This window comes from Triticum urartu, chromosome 5A, assembly GCF_056163025.1.
Source record: "Triticum urartu cultivar PI428250 chromosome 5A, HENAU_Tu73, whole genome shotgun sequence".
NCBI classification, from domain to species: Eukaryota; Viridiplantae; Streptophyta; class Magnoliopsida; order Poales; family Poaceae; genus Triticum; species Triticum urartu.
Genome location: NC_141877.1, coordinates 56780290 through 56796261, shown reverse-complemented (window position 1 = coordinate 56796261; position 15972 = coordinate 56780290). Strand labels below are relative to the sequence as shown.

The 15972-nt window shown below is 45.2% G+C and overlaps 1 long non-coding RNA gene across 1 annotated transcript; it reads left to right on the top strand.

The window, feature by feature from the left end:
* On the top strand, positions 1-10930 carry LOC147968001 (uncharacterized). The gene is made up of 4 exons (XR_015603976.1): positions 1-658; positions 2002-2076; positions 3742-7415; positions 8376-10930. It is a non-coding gene; the product is annotated as an uncharacterized LOC147968001 (long non-coding RNA).
* Positions 10931-15972: the final 5042 nt, after the last annotated feature.

The window sequence follows — 15972 nt, the reverse complement described above, 5'->3', positions numbered from 1 at the left end:
TTCCAAATGCCCCCAAACTTTTTGTGTCAGCCCAAAATATAAATTGGTATTTATGAGACAAAAATTACCATTTACAAAAATCATTTGGTGGGTTTACTTAAGAAAAAATAAGAGAAACAGTAAAAAGAAAATAAGTAAAAGGAAAATGCAACAAAAAAATAAAAGAGACAGAAAGGCCTCCCCTGACCCCGGGCCTTGGCCCATCTCACCGAGTCAGCCCGACCCAACTTCCCCCTCGGTCGCCTTCCACCTCGCTACAGGGGAAGCCGACCGAGGCGCGCCCGCTGTCCTCGCCGAACCCGCTCGCCGCCCCCGCGTCGCTGCCGCGCTGAGAGGATAGGGCAGAGTCCCATCGGCTTCGTCAGCTCCCCTTCCCCCACCAGATATTTTCCCCACTCCTGCGCCCCTCCCTCTCTTCCCCCAGATCCACCGCAACTGTGGCCGTGAACGCAGGCGCCCACGCGCCTCACCGTGCTCTACGAGCATGTCCGCTAGGTGCGGCGCCGTCCTCTGCTTCGACTCCGGCCGCTGGAACCAGTCGGGAGCGACCGCGTCCTCGGGAATGACCTCGACCACGCCTTCCTCACCGGAGCTGCGCCGAGCCGCTCCGTCACCCTCATGCACTACTAAACTCTCACAGGCCTTCTTGAGCCGCCCGGTGAGCGCACCATCCAGCCCCTCTCCCCTCTTGCCTCCTCGTAAGACGTAGCCCACCTCGTCGTCGCTCCTGGCCCTGGCCGCAGTCGCCGCAGCTGCGCCCATCGACGCGCTCGCCCACAACCCCCCCTGCTACGCCCGGGCCGCGTCGTCGCAGCTCCGGCCGCGCGCCTGGCCCATCTACCGCGCCCGCTCTGCTCTGCAGATGCTTGCTGCCTGTGCATGCTGTTGTGCTGGTGCAGCTGCTGCTTTGCTGTTGCTGTCGTCAGGCCCTGCAGCCGCTCGCGACGCCGCGTTCGCATCTCGTTCCGCCTCGCCTCCGGCCGCTGCCCTTGCGTGCCCCGCGCCGGCCGCACGCCCGCACGCGCGCTACTGCGCTTGGCCCACCCGCGCCACGGCTCTGCCCAGCCACCACTCCTCTACGAAGCCACCACTCCTCTACGAGTACTACTACCAGCTACTGTAGATGTAGTTAGCTTTGCTAAATCTACAATGAGTAACCCCCTGGGCAGCACCAAAACAGCGATTAAACAACTGTTAAGAAGGCTAAAAATAATATGAGTAGAAAGTATATTTGACAAACTCCATTTTATCCCACTGGACCAAACCCTTTCGATGCATGGATTAAATTCTATGAAAATCATAAAATGCTATCTTTTGTTAGCAGAAAACAGAGCTATGTGTGGGTGAGTGTGTGTTCTGCATAGTGTGTGTGCGTACAGTTGGCCATGGCCGTGTGCTCTTGTGTGTGTATGTGTGCATCATGCGTGTGGCCGGTTGGGCTATGCCCATTAGTGGCCGGCCCTAGCTTAGATTAGTACTACTAGGTTTAATTAGTGTTAAGTTAGTCTAGTAGTAGATGACATGTAGGCCCTTTTAAATAAGTTAGATTTGTTTAATTGTTTAGGTAAATAGTCTATGACATGTGGGCCAGACCTGCCCTTTGACTAGTCAAAATTAACTTAGTCAATTCGATTTAAGTTAAATATAATAATCCCAAGAATTCAATTAAACTTTGAAAAATCATTATAAAATAAACCTCAATTCGGATGAAAAACTTTGTACATGAAAGTTGCTCAGAACGACGAGACGAACCCGGATACGCAGCCCGTTCGTCCGCCACGCAACCCTAGCATAGCAAGCATGCAATTTCCCCCCTCCGATTCATCTGTCTGAAAACCCAAAACGCCGGGGATATTTTCCCGGATGTTTTCCCTCTTCACCGGTATCACCTCATACTGCGTTAGGTCACCCCTAGCACCGCGCATTGCCATGTTATGCATTATGTTGCTTTGTTTGCTCTGTTATTTATTGTGTTCCCCCTCCGTTACTCCTTTCCGGTAGACTCCGAGACCGCTACCGATGTCCGTGTGTTCGACTACATCGAAGATGGCCCCTCCTTCTTGCCAGAGCAACCAGGCAAGCAAACCCCCCTTGAGCATTCCGATATCGCCCATTTCTTTCCCTCTCATGCTTGCATTAGAACTGCTACTACTTTCTGTATGATCCTACTCTGATGTATAGCCTGTTGTTGTTACCTGCTTTCATACCTTACCTGCTTATCCTAAACTGCTTAGTATAGGTTGGTTAGTGATCCATCAGTGACCCCCCCGCCTTGTCCCAGTTTCCTCGCTTTATGTTCGATGACTCGATCAACATGATCGACGTCCAGGCCCCGACACCGCACATCACCCCCTAGTTGTACGACACTACAGAGTTACAATCGAGTGCCGAGGGTGAACCTCATACATCACTCCTGATGAGATCTCTGTAGTATAGCTATACGGTCGAGGTCATCGAGGGTGATTTCCTCCTTAACCACTTCCGTTACCGCTCTGTCGTGCAACCCCTCAAGTGTGAACCTCGAGGGTGGATCCTCTTATGTTCACCTTGATGATAACATCGAGTGGGATTCACCGGGGGTGATTCCTCGGGTTTTCCCCTTGGTGTTAGACACACAGTTACTATGGTTACTATGACTTTACACTGAGCCATGTCACTAAAGACGGGTCGACCCTGAGGGGTACCCGCGCGAGCTTAATTGCGAGTGATGTGGAGTCGGGTTGACCTGGGAGGTGCCCGCGAGATACTTACGAGGCGTGGCCGGGCATTCTTAGCCCTTGCCGCAAGTACTCGAAGGCATTCTTAGCCCTTGCCGCAAGTACTCGAGACGGGGCGACGGGGTCACATCGATCGTGAGTCTCTGCTCGTTACCGCGCGTTTCTAATCCACTACGATTTGGATATTTGATCCGAGGGGCCTCTGGCCTGATAGCACTAACCATCACGTGGGCATAGTATGGGCGTTCTGTGTCGTATACATCAGCCGAAGCTTAATAGACGTCAGCGACTGAGCGGCGCGCGCCGGGTTGGACTGGAAAGCACCTACCTTGTTGAAGGAGGTAGCTAGGTCTACTCACCGACCGCCCACGCAACGTGCAAGAGTTCCCGGGGAGATGGCCCATGACCTCTGGGGGCATAGGTTTAGTCCGGCGTGCTGGCCTCTCTATTAAGCCTAGGTCGGGTTGCGGCGTATTGTTTGGCCGAGGCTGGGCATGACCCAGGAAAGTGTGTCCGACTGGAGTTAATCGAGCGTGGTGGGTAAGTTGGTGCACCCCTGCAGGGAAGAAAACATCTATCGATAGCCTGTCCTACGGTAACGGACACTTGGAGTTGTATCCCGGTCAATACAACTAGAACTGGACACTTGTGATGAGAACTGGATGGTGATGAGAATTGGATTGTGATGACACTTGGATAGTATGGCTCTGGGATTGCTTTCTCACAGGGAGTCGAGAAAGGATCTCTGGCCGAGGTTGATAACACTTCTACTACTTTACTTTATGCTACTCTACTCCTTCCTGTTGCTGCAAGATGGTGGTTTTCCAGAAGATGCTAGTCTTCGATAGGTTAGGCTTTCCCCTTCCCTTCTGGCATTCTGCAGTTTAGTCCACAGACACAACCCATTCTTTTGATACAGATGCATACTTAGTTTAGATCTGATGTAAGTCTTGCGAGTACTTTGGATGAGTACTCACGGTTGCTTTGCTACTTCTTTTCCCCCATACCCGATTGTTGCGACCAGATGACGGAGCCCAGGAGTCAGACGATGCCACTGATGACTACTACTACCCAAAGGATGCCTACTACTACGTGACGGCCGCTGACGACTTGGAGTAGCTAGGAGGCTCCCAGGCAGGAGGCCTTGCCTTTTCGATCATTGTTGTTTTTGTGCTAGCCTTCTTAAGGCATTCTTGTTTAACTCATGTCTGTACTCAGATATTTGTTGCTTCCGCTGACTCTTGTGTTTTCGAGCTTATGTATTCGAGCCCTCGAGGTCCCTGGCTTGTAATATAAAGCTTGTATTATTTTAATTTGTGTCTAGAGTTCTGTTGTGATATCTTCCCGTGAGTCCTTGATCTTGATCGTACACATTTGCGTGTATGATTAGTGTACGATTGAATCGAGGGTGTCACAGCTTTACTGCATCACCCTTTCCTCTTCAAGGGAAAACCAACGCAGTGCTCAAGAGGTAGCATGACCTTGCTTTTATTGCAATCAATAACAGCCCCTGCAGTATTCAAGAATGGTCTACCAAGGATAATCGACATGTTGTCATCCTCGGGCATCTGATACGTCTCTAACGTATCTACTTTTTCTCATGCTTTTCCTCATGCTTTGGACTCTAACTTGCATGATTTTAATGAAACTAACCCCGGACTGACGTTGTTTTCAGCAGAACTACCATGGTGTTGTTTCTGTGCAGAAATAAAAGTTGTCGAAATGGAACGAAACTTTTTGAGGAATTTTTATATAATATATAAGAATTACTGGAGCCAAGACCTACTGGAGAGAGGCCTCTAGGTGGGCAGAACCCACCAGGGCGTGCCCCCTCTCCTGGCACGCACATGTGGGTAGTACCCACCTGGTGGCCCCGCTGACCTCAACCCTGACACTATAAATTCCTATTTTCAGAGAAAAAATCAGGGAGAAAGAATTATCACGATCCATGAGACGGAGCCACCGCCAAGCCCTGTTCTTCCTCGGGAGGGCAGATCTGGAGTCCGTTTGGGGCTTCGGAGAGGGGGATATTCGTTCTTCGTCATCACTACTACTTCTTGAGCACTGCGTTGGTTTTCCCCGAAGAGGAAGGGATGATGCAGCAAAGTAGCGTAAGTATTTCCCTCAATTTTTGAGAACCAAGGTATCAATCCAGTAGGAGGCTACGCGCCAGTCCCTCGTACCTGCACAAGACAAATAAATCCTCGCAACCAACGCGATAAGGGGTTATCAATCCCTACATGGCCACTTACGAGAGTGAGATCTGATAGATATGATAAGATAATATTTTTGGTATTTTTGTGATAAAGATGCAAAGTAAAATAAAAGCAAAGTAAAAAAGCAAAGGAAATAACTAAGTAGTAGGAGACTAATATGATGAAGATAGACCCGGGGGCCATAGGTTTCACTAGTGGCTTCTCTCGAGAGCATAAGTATTCTACGGTGGGTGAACAAATTACTGTTGAGCAATTGACAGAATTGAGCATAGTTATGAGAATATCTAGGTATGATCATGTATATAGGCATCACGTCCGAGACAAGTAGACGACTCCTGCCTGCATCTACTACTATTACTCCACTCATCAACCGCTATCCAGCATGCATCTAAAGTATTAAGTTAATGAAAACAGAGTAACGCCTTAAGAAAGATGACGTGATGTAGAGGGATAAACTCATGCAATATGATGAAAACCCCATCTTGTTATCCTCGATGGCAACAATACAATACGTGCCTTGCTGCCCCTACTGTCACTGGGAAAGGACACCGCAAGATTGAACCCAAAGCTAAGCACTTCTCCCATTGCAAGAAAGATCAATCTAGTAGGCCAAACCAAACTGATAATTCGAAGAGACTTGCAAAGATGACCAATCATACATAAAAGAATTCAGAGAAGATTCAAATATTGTTCATAGATAGACTTGATCATAAACCCACAATTCATCGGTCTCAACAAACACACCGCAAAAAGAAGATTACATCGAATAGTTCTCCACAAGAGAGGGTGAGAACATTGTATTGAGATCCAAAAAGAGAGAAGAAGCCATCTAGCTACTAACTATGGACCCATAGGTCTGAGGTGAACTACTCACACTTCATTGGATGGTGTTGATGTAGAAGCCCTCCGTGATCGATGCCCCCTCCGGCGGAGCTCTGGAACAGGCCCCAAGATGGGATCTCGTGGATACAGGAAGTCACGGCGGTGGAATTAGGGTTTTGGCTCCGTATCTGACCGTTTGGGGGTACGTAGGTATATATAGGAGGAAGGAGTACGTCGATGGAGCAACAGGGGGCCCACGAGGGTGGAGGGCCCGCCTGGGGGGGGGGGTAGGCGCGCCCCCTACCTCGTGGCCTCCTCTTTTGTGTCTTGACGTAGGGTCCAAGTCTCCCGGGTCTTGTTCGTTAAGAAAATCACGTTCCCGAAGGTTTCACTCCGTTTGGACTCCGTTTGATATTCCTTTTCTTCGAAACCCTAAAACAGGCAAAAAACAGTAATTCTGGCTGGGCCTACGGTTAATAGGTTAGTCCCAAAAATAATATAAAAGTGGATAATAAAGCCCAATAATGTCCAAAACAATAGATAATATAGCATGGAGCAATCAAAAATTATAGATACGTTGGAGACGTATCAATCACCAACCCTTCTCCGTTGCCAAATCGATGATGCTCCCCACTGGGAGTGAGTAATTCCTTTGAAGGCTCGCTAGTCGATGAGGAGTTGGATGAGATTTATCATGTAATCAAGTTAGTTTTGTTAGGGCCTGATCCCTAGTATCCATTATGTTCTTAGATTGATGTTGCTATGACTTTGCCATGCTTAATGCTTGTCACTTTGGGCCCGGGTGCCACGATTTCATATCTAAACCGTTTATGTTATCACCATCATATTCATGTTCTAGATCCGATGTTGCAAGTTATAGTCATCTACTACGTGTTATGATCCAGCAACCCCGGAGTGACAACAACTGGGCCCACTCCCGGCGATGACCGTAGTTTGAGGAGTTCATGTATTCACTATGTGTTAATGCTTTGTTCCGGTTGTCTATTAAAAGGAGGCCTTAATATCCCTTAGTTTCTAATATGGACCCCGCTGCCACGGGAGGGTAGGACAAAAGATGTCATGGTTCTTTTAATAAAGCACGTATGTCTATTTACGGAATACATGCCTACATTATATCAATGGACTAGAACTAGTGCCGTATCGCCCTAGGTTATAACTGCCACATGATGAATATCATCCAACAAGTCATCGATCCAATGCCTGCGAACTTTTCCATATTGTTTCTGCTAAGTTACTACTACTATCATCAATGTTACACTTGCTACAAAATTACTGCTATCACTGTTACTGTTACTATTGCTACTGTCACTACTGTCAAAACTATCAAACTACTTTGCTACTGATCACTTTGCTGCAGATAATTAATCTCCAGGTGTGGTTGAATTTACAACTCAGCTGCTAATACCTTCAAATATTCTTTGGCTCCCCTTGTGTCGAATCTATAAATTTGGGTTGAATACTCTACCCTCAAAAACTGTTGTGATCCCCTATACATGTGGGTTACCAAGACATTTTTCTGGTGCCATTGTCGGGGAGCATAGCTATATGTGTTGAGTCACTTGGGATCATTATCATATTATTACTATGAAAAATCTGAAGGATCCAAAGACTAAGATATTTCCCTCAAGGACGAGGGGAGGTAAGAAACTGCCATCCAGTTCTGCTTTAGATTCACCTTCTGTTATGAATAAACTTGCAACACCACCACATGCTATTAATTCTGATATGTCGCAAGTTACTGATGATGCTACTTCTACTATGAATGATGCTTATGATGATGCTAGTACCTTGCTTGATAATGATGATGTGCCACTTGGTGAATTTCTTGGTAAACAAATTGCTAGAGTTATACAACATGATGTTGTTGAATCTGATGATGAGCTTGAAACTGAATCTCCTGAAACACCTGCTAGAACTAGCCTTTCTAGATATGAATTGCCTAAGGTACCGGAAGGTTATGTTATGAGTGAAGAAGAAACTAGAGATATTCTTGCTTGCAATGATATAGATGATCTAGAGAAATTACTACAAAAGTATAAAGAAAATCTCTGAATGCTAGAATGAAATGTGATCCTAAGTTTGCTACTTCACCTATATTTATTGATGGCAAGGATTATGAATTCTCTGTCGACCCAGAGTTAATTACTCTGGTTAAATCTGATCCTTTCCATGGTTATGAAACTGAAACTGTTGTGGCACATCTTACTAAGTTGAATGATATAGCCACCCTCTTTACTCATGATGAGAATACTTGCTACTATTTTATTCTCAAATTATTTCCTTTCTCATTAAAGGGTGATGCTAAAGCTTGCTACAATACTCTTGCTCCTGGTTGTGTGCGTAGTCCCCAGGATATGATTTATTACTTCTCTGAACAATATTTTCCTGCTCATAAGAAACAAGCTGCCTTACAGGAAATATTTAAGTTTGTGCAAATCAAAGAAGAGAGTCTCCCACAAGCTTGGGGGAGGCTTTGCCAATTACTTAATGCTTTGCCTGATCATCCTCTTAAGAAAAATGAAATACTTGATATCTTCTATAATGGACTAACCAATGCTTATAGGGACTTCCTAGATAATTGTGCTGGTTGTGTTTTCAGGGAATGAACTATTGGACAAGTTGAAGAATTATTGAATAACATATTGAAAAATTATGATGATTGCACTATTCCTGAACCATCGGCTAAACCCACTCCGAAGAAGAGGGGTATATTATATCTCAGTCCAAAGATATGCAAGAGGCAAAGAAATCTATGAAGGAAAAAGGTATCAAAGCTGAGGATGTTAAAAATTTACCTCGTATTGAAGTAATACATGGGTTTAATACACCACCAATGCCTAAGGTGGTAGAGGTAAATTCTCTTATGAAGTTCAATGATAATGATAATCCTAACAATATGCATCCTAGTCCATGCCTTTATGAGTTTGAAAACTATATTAGGAAACAAGATCATTTCAATGCAAATGTTATGAAACAATTGAAATACAATTCTGATATAATTGCTCGCTTGAGTGACTTGTTATTTAGAATATCAAATGATGTTAGAGGTGTGGGAAAACATGCTTCTATAGTTCAAACTCAATTAGAGCAAGTTGCTAAATCTCAAAGAGAATTGCTTGATGAAATGAATAATAATATGCATGACTTTGCTGTTAGAGTTGCAACTAGAGGAGGTAAAATGACTCAGGAACCACTTTATCCTGAGGGACACCCTAAAAGAATTGAACAAGATTGACAAAGAGCTAACACTAGTGCACCTAGTCCTTCTAAAAACAAAAACAAAAATGATAGGACTTTGCACACTTCTAGTGAACCTGAAATAGAAAAACCTTCTGACAATGAAAATGAAGTTTCTATCTCAGATGCTGAAACTCAATCTGGTAATGAACACTCACCTAGTAATAATGAAAAAGATAATGATGAGGTTCATGAAGACTCTCAACCAAATAATGAAAAGAAACCAGATAATGATGTTGAGATAGAACCACCTATTGATCTTGATAACCCACAACCTAAGAATAAAAGATATGACAAAAGAGACTTTGTTGCTAGAAAACACGGTAAAGAAAGAGAACTGTGGGTTCAAAAACCTATGCCTTTTCCACCCAAGTCAACTAAAAAGAATGATGATGAAGAATTTGAACGCTTTGCTGAAATGCTGAGGCCAGACTTTTTGCGTACTCGCTTGACTGGTATCTTGAAAATGGCTCCTTATGCAAAGTATATGAAAGACGTCAACACAAATAAGATAAAAATACCGGAAGCTGAAATCTCCACTATCCTTGCTAATTACACTTTTAAAGATGGAATACCTAAAAAACTTGGAGATCTGGGAATACCAACTATACCTTGCTCTATCAAAAAGAATCATGTGAAAACTGCTTTGTGTGATTTAGGAGCTGGTGTTAGTGTTATGCCTTTCTCTTTATACAGAAGACTTGACTTGAATAAACTCACACCTACTAAAATATCTTTGCAAATGGCTGATAAATCAACTGCCATACCTATCGGTATCTATGAGGATGTGCCCATTGTTGTTGCAAATTACTATTTTGACTAACTTTGTTATACTTGAGATGCCCGAGGACGACATGTCGATTATCCTTGGTAGGCCCTTCTTGAATACTGCAGGGGTTGTTATTGATTGCAATAAAAGCAAGGTCACTTTTCATATTAATGGCAATGAGCATACGGTGCATTTTCTGAAGAAACAATTCCAAGTGAATGGTATTAATGTTATTGAAAAATCTCCGACAATCACTATTGGAAGTTTTCAAATACCACTACCTACTGTCAAAAAGAAATATGAAATGCTTATTGTTGGGGAAATGCATATCCCCATTGAGGTAACTTAGTGATTTACGAAAGTTCTTCGGTTTCATGCTAATCGAAAGTGGTTGTTAATAAGACTTGGTCAACCTTATTAATGGACCAACATATCTACTTTTTCTCATGCTTTTCCTCTTGTTTTGGACTCTAATTTGCATGATTTGAATTAAACTAACCCCGGACCGAAGCTGTTTTCAGCAGAACTACCATGGTGTTGTTTTTGTGCAGAAATAAAAGTTCTCGGAATGGAACAAAACTTTTCGAGGAATTTTTATATAATATATAAGAATTTATGGAGCCAAGACCTACCGGAGAGGGGCCCCTGGGTGGGCTCAACCACCAGGGCGCGCCCCCTCTCCTGGCACGCCCAGGTGGGTTGTACCCACCTGGTGGCCCTGCAAACCTCAACCCCGATACTATAAATTCCTATTTTTGGAGAAAAAATCAAGGAGAAAGAATTATCACGATCCACGAGACGAAGCCGCCACCAAGCCCTGTTCTTCCTCGGGAGGGTAGATCTGGAGTCCATTCGGGGCTTCGTGGAGGGGGATTTTCGTTCTTCGTCATCACCAACCCTTCTCCATCGCCAATTCCATGATGCTCCCCACCGGGAGTGAGTAATTCCTTCTTAGGCTCGCTGCTCGGTGAGGAGTTAGATGAGATTCATCATGTAATCGAGTTAGTTTTGTTAGGGCCTGATCCCTAGTGTCCACTATGTTCTTAGATTGATGTTCCTATGACTTTGCCATGCTTAATGCTTGTCACTTTGGGCCTAGGTGCCATGATTTCAGATCTGAACCATTTATGTTATCATCATTATATTCATGTTCTAGATCCGATCTTGCAAGTTATAGTCACCTACTACGTGTTATGGTCCCAGTGGGGAGCATCATAGAATTGGCGATGGAGAAGGGTTGGTGATGATGAAGAACGAAGATCCCCCTCTCCGAAGCCCCAAACGGACTCCAGATCTGCCCTCCCAAGGAAGAACAGGGCTTGGCGGCGGCCCCATCTCATGGATCGCGATAATTCTTTCTCCCCGTTTTTTCTCTGAATATAGGATTTTATAGCGTTGGTTTCAGGGTCTGCGAGACCACCAGGTGGGGACAACCCACCTGGGCACGCCAGGAGAGGGGGCGTGCCCTGGTGGGTTGTGCCCACCGAGGGGCGCCTCTCCGGTAGGTCTTGGCTCCATAAATTCTTATATATTATATAAAATTCCTCGCAAAGTTTCGTTCCATTCCGAGAACTTTTATTTATGCACAAAAACAACACCATGGTAGTTCTGCTGAAAACAACGTCAGTCCGGGGTTAGTTTCATTCAAATCATGCAAATTAGAGTCCAAAACAAGAGGAAAAGCGTTAGGAAAAGTAGATACGTTGGAGACGTATCAGGCGCGCCCCCAAGGACAAGTTTTTCGAGAAGGTCATCAACCCCTACCTTGTGGAGGTGCTGCGGCACCCTCAAGCCATTGAGTTGCGTGAGGGGGTGCTGCAAATCCGCGATGTTGAGGGGACAAAGAAGACCAGAAGCATGGAGGTGAGGCTCGAAGCAATGGAGCAACAAGTTTTCAAGTGCCAAGGGATGGTAGAATGTGGAATCAATGCAAATCACATGATGATCACAGAGTTCACCAACAAGCACAAGCTGGATCCCAAGAGCATTGAGGAGGCCATCTTCAGGCTTCATGAGAAAATTGAGCATCTACAAGCCCAGATCTATGACCTGCAGAACCAAAACGGTGTGTATGAATATAGATTCAAGAGGATGAGTTTGGCTGCAGATTCGAGGATCCCGGAGACTCATTCATCTTTCTATGATGGTGAACCTATGCCTTGGAAGATGGATGACAAGCCTACTTCATCAACAACTCCATCACCACCTCCGACGAAAGAGATCTAAATACATGGGTATGGGCACTCCCCTTGGCAATTGCCAAGCTTGGGGGAGTGCCCCGGTATCGTATCGCCATCACATCTTTATCTTTATCTTTTTCTTAGTCCTATCTGTCGTGGGTTTGTCACGGCAGATGTCCTCATGAAAGGACTTAATCGTGGAGCCATCGCTACGGGTTAGCTTAAGGGGTTAAACTGGACAAGGGACACGGGGAATTTTATACTAGTTCGGCCCCTTCGAGGAAGGTAAAAGCCTACGTCTAGTTGTGATTGGTATTGCTAGGGTTTCAAAGGCCAGGGAGCGAATCCGCTTTGTCTGGCTCTCGAGTTGTTGTTGTCTGTCTCTAAACTGCGGCCGGGTCGTCCCTTTATATACATAGGTTGATGCCCGCCGGACTACAAAGCCTCGAAGCCAGATCATAAACGTGTCCGGTTCGCTCTCTACTCTCCCTATCTTATCATACAAGTTATTTGACTAGGTCGGTTTACATTTACAGGCTATAACCCGCCTTTGGGCCTTGGGCCTTCCTTAAAGCGCCATTATCCTCACATCTTCATGGGCTTCTAATCTTCAAAGAGTCAATCCGGCTACATAAGGCCGGTTTACCTCCAGTAGTAATATCCCCAACATTAGGCCCCAGATTGGTTTGAACTTGTTCATGTCAATCTTCCATACTTAGAAAAAATCTTCTCTCCTATCTTCACTTTTGATCTTGTAAACCGCCATGACGTCATATTTCAAAATTATGATAAACCGCCCTGATGTCATCCATCCGTTGATGTTGGAGATTACCTTCATTTAATATATATTCAGTCATCGAGGCGACACCTTTATTAACTTATCCATTTTTTGGGCTCCTCGATTCCCGTGCTTGCCGTTTTATCGCTTCACCTTATAAATAGGGCCGAGGGGTCATTTTCACCTCCCCCCCCATGCCTCTTCGCGTCGTCTTCCTTGCGCCGCTCAGCCTCTGGAGCTCCGCCGCCACCGTCGACCGTCGCCTCTGCTCCGACCCTGGCTGCTGCATCACCCTGAACGCACCAGAATACTGCGGCGCCTTTCCGCTTCCTCACCAGCTCCGGTAAGTTCTCTGCTTTTTTCGCCACGGATCTGTTCTAGGGTTTCGACGTTCTTCGCAGTTCTTCCGAAGTTCATCAGTGCTATTCTTCCCTGTTCTTCTTTTAGTATGTAGATGAACACTTCATGCTTGACGTATCTCTTGCTGTAGCTAACCTACCATGGTCATCACAAATCCTTATGCGCAAAGAACTGATCTAGTCTGTCATAAATTGCTTCAGTTATGCACCCCTTCAAAATCCAATTATTTTTGCTTTTCTGTCTTATCTTAGATCCGAAAGTTTTATATGTCACTGTGAGATCTGTTTCTATGTTCCTGTGAGATCCGTTTCTCCTCGCACCAATATAGGCAGTTTAACCTTGTATAAACAGTCTATGCCATTAGCCCTCTGATAAACTGGAGGAGCATTTTACCTTCATAATTATGCTCCGGTTTAACAGTGTCTGAGCAATCCTGTGCTAGTATACCCTTTTTCTCTTATTGCATTAGTCTCCGGATTGTACCATTTCACATATCAGTTTGTTTCTTACTCCCTTGTCTCTTGTATATAATCATGCGTAATTTATAAATTGGCCTTTCATTTTCAATTTGTTCGCTTTGCAATGGCCAAACAATTCACTGCCTACAACTGGGCTCGTTCCCGGGTTACTGAGGCTCAGTTGAATGAGATGGTTAGCATCGGCTCTCTGCCTAAGAAAACTGAGATCAAATGGCGAGTACCCGGAACAGAAAATCCTCCAACCCCAAGGCAGGGCGAGGTGGTGGTCTTTGTTGACCATATAGGCCGTGGTTTCAAACCTCTAGGGTCAAAGTTTTATCGAGATGTGCTTGCCAGCTTCCAACTGCATCCACAAGATATTGGTCCCAACTCAGTTACCAACTTATGCAACTTCCAGGTCTTCTATGAAGTATATTTACAAGAAGAACCAACTGCAGAACTGTTCCGGGATTTCTTTCACTTAAACCGGCGCACAGAGTTTGTAAATGGCCCGAACACAGAACTTGGTGGTGTCTCGATTCAGAAGCGGAAAGAAGTGGAATTTCCTCATGCCAAACATCATATTCACCCAAAGGAATGGAACTAAACATGGTTTTATTGCAGAGACACTTTGCCTGAGGATGAAAATCCCCTCCCCGGCTTTCGTGATCACATACTATCCAATACTCAGCCAATGCCACAACGTCTGAGCTCTTCAGAAAGGGCGAAATATGCTCCTCAACTCGCGAAGCTCCAGGCCTTTATGGCAAACGGTTTAACAGGCGTGGATTTTGTGCGCTGTTGGATATCCTGGAGTATCTTGCCGCTAAGCCGACATCCCGGTTTAATGTGCGAATATACCGGTGAGGTTGACGACCCCCAACTCCATTGCAACATCCAATTATCTGAAGAAGAAGTTACTGAAGGTGTAAAGAAGATTCTGAATGAATCGGAACTGTTCTGTAGTCAAACCGGTCTGAGTCCCTTCTATGCCAAGAACAAACCGCCTGCTGTAAGCATTACACTTCCTCTTCATCTCTAATATCTTTAACTTATACAATCTGTAACCCTTCTTCTTTATATATATAGGGTGATGACCCCTTCTGGAAACGGAAATCCATAGAGAAAGCGGCAAAGCCAACTGGAGACAAAGCGGCCAAAGCCGTAAAACGGACGTCAAAGCGGAAAATGACTGACCAGATTAATATGGAGCTTGATGATGATACTGATGATCCAGAAGTTGAGGTAGAACTTGACTCACTTGGCTCTCTTTTTATGCATTTTGTTATCAATGATCTTCCTCAGGAGGATGCAGAAGCTAGTCAAGCTGATGACTTAGAGGTAATTACCCTTTCCTCCGATTCAGACTCTATGCCAACACAAAAAACTCGCCAAGCAATCCGGAAAGTAAGCTTTTCTCATCCTCTTGCTCACTTGGATCCAACATTTATTTTGAAGACTCAACAGCATGAAGCTCGCCGGACAACCCGGCACAGTGGCCAACAGGTCACTTCAACCGGTTTACTTGACACTCCGGTTCGGAAGCGTCGGTCTGAGGTCTCTCCTACTTCTGACCATTCTTACCCCAAGGCAGGTTATTTCAGGCAACCTCTTAATCTGTCCGATTCAAATTATGAGGTGACACCTCCTTCCTCTTCTGGTGAATCGACAGCAACTCAAATCCCCCTTTGAAAACTGTGGCCGGGTGAGTTGTAAAAACCTTTCCTTTCAATGCGCCCTACATCCTTTGAATAGGATGTTAATCCTTTTTTTATTCTGTTTGCAAGGACAAAGCCAGACCCAGCAAGAAAGCTCGGGTCACCAATCCGCCAGAAGACCCTGTCGCCGAAGAAGAAGAACCAAGAGGTGAACCGGAACAGACTCGTGAACCGGGAAGCCCCCATCCTGAAACTACTTTTGATGATCTGCCCCTTGAAGGCCAACATACCGACGAACCAACAGATGCTGAGCCTGCCGCACCCAATACTGAACCGGCAGAACCAAACCGGGCTAGTACGATGAAAGACACTGAAATTCCATCATCATCCACCAAAAATCCTGAAGGCCAAGGTGATGACGTTATTATTACTGGAATAGGCCACATCTCTCCTGGACATCCCGTCATTTTAGCTCACCATAGTGCCAAAGAAGAGCAAATTGCCGGGGATAAAGGTACATGGAGCAGCGACTTATCAAACTATGCTCATCTTAACGCTGATGAGCTTCATTCCGGCTTCTTGAACCGTCTGCACTCAAACCGGGATTATGAATCCGGTCTGGTGAACTTGATGAAAGAGCGATATGAGGTAAATTCTTCTCCCTTTGTATATTGATTTATAGCTGAAACTCTATCCCAAGTAGCCCCCAAGGGTCGTTTTATGATTGTTAATCACAAACCGAGTCTTTGTAACACT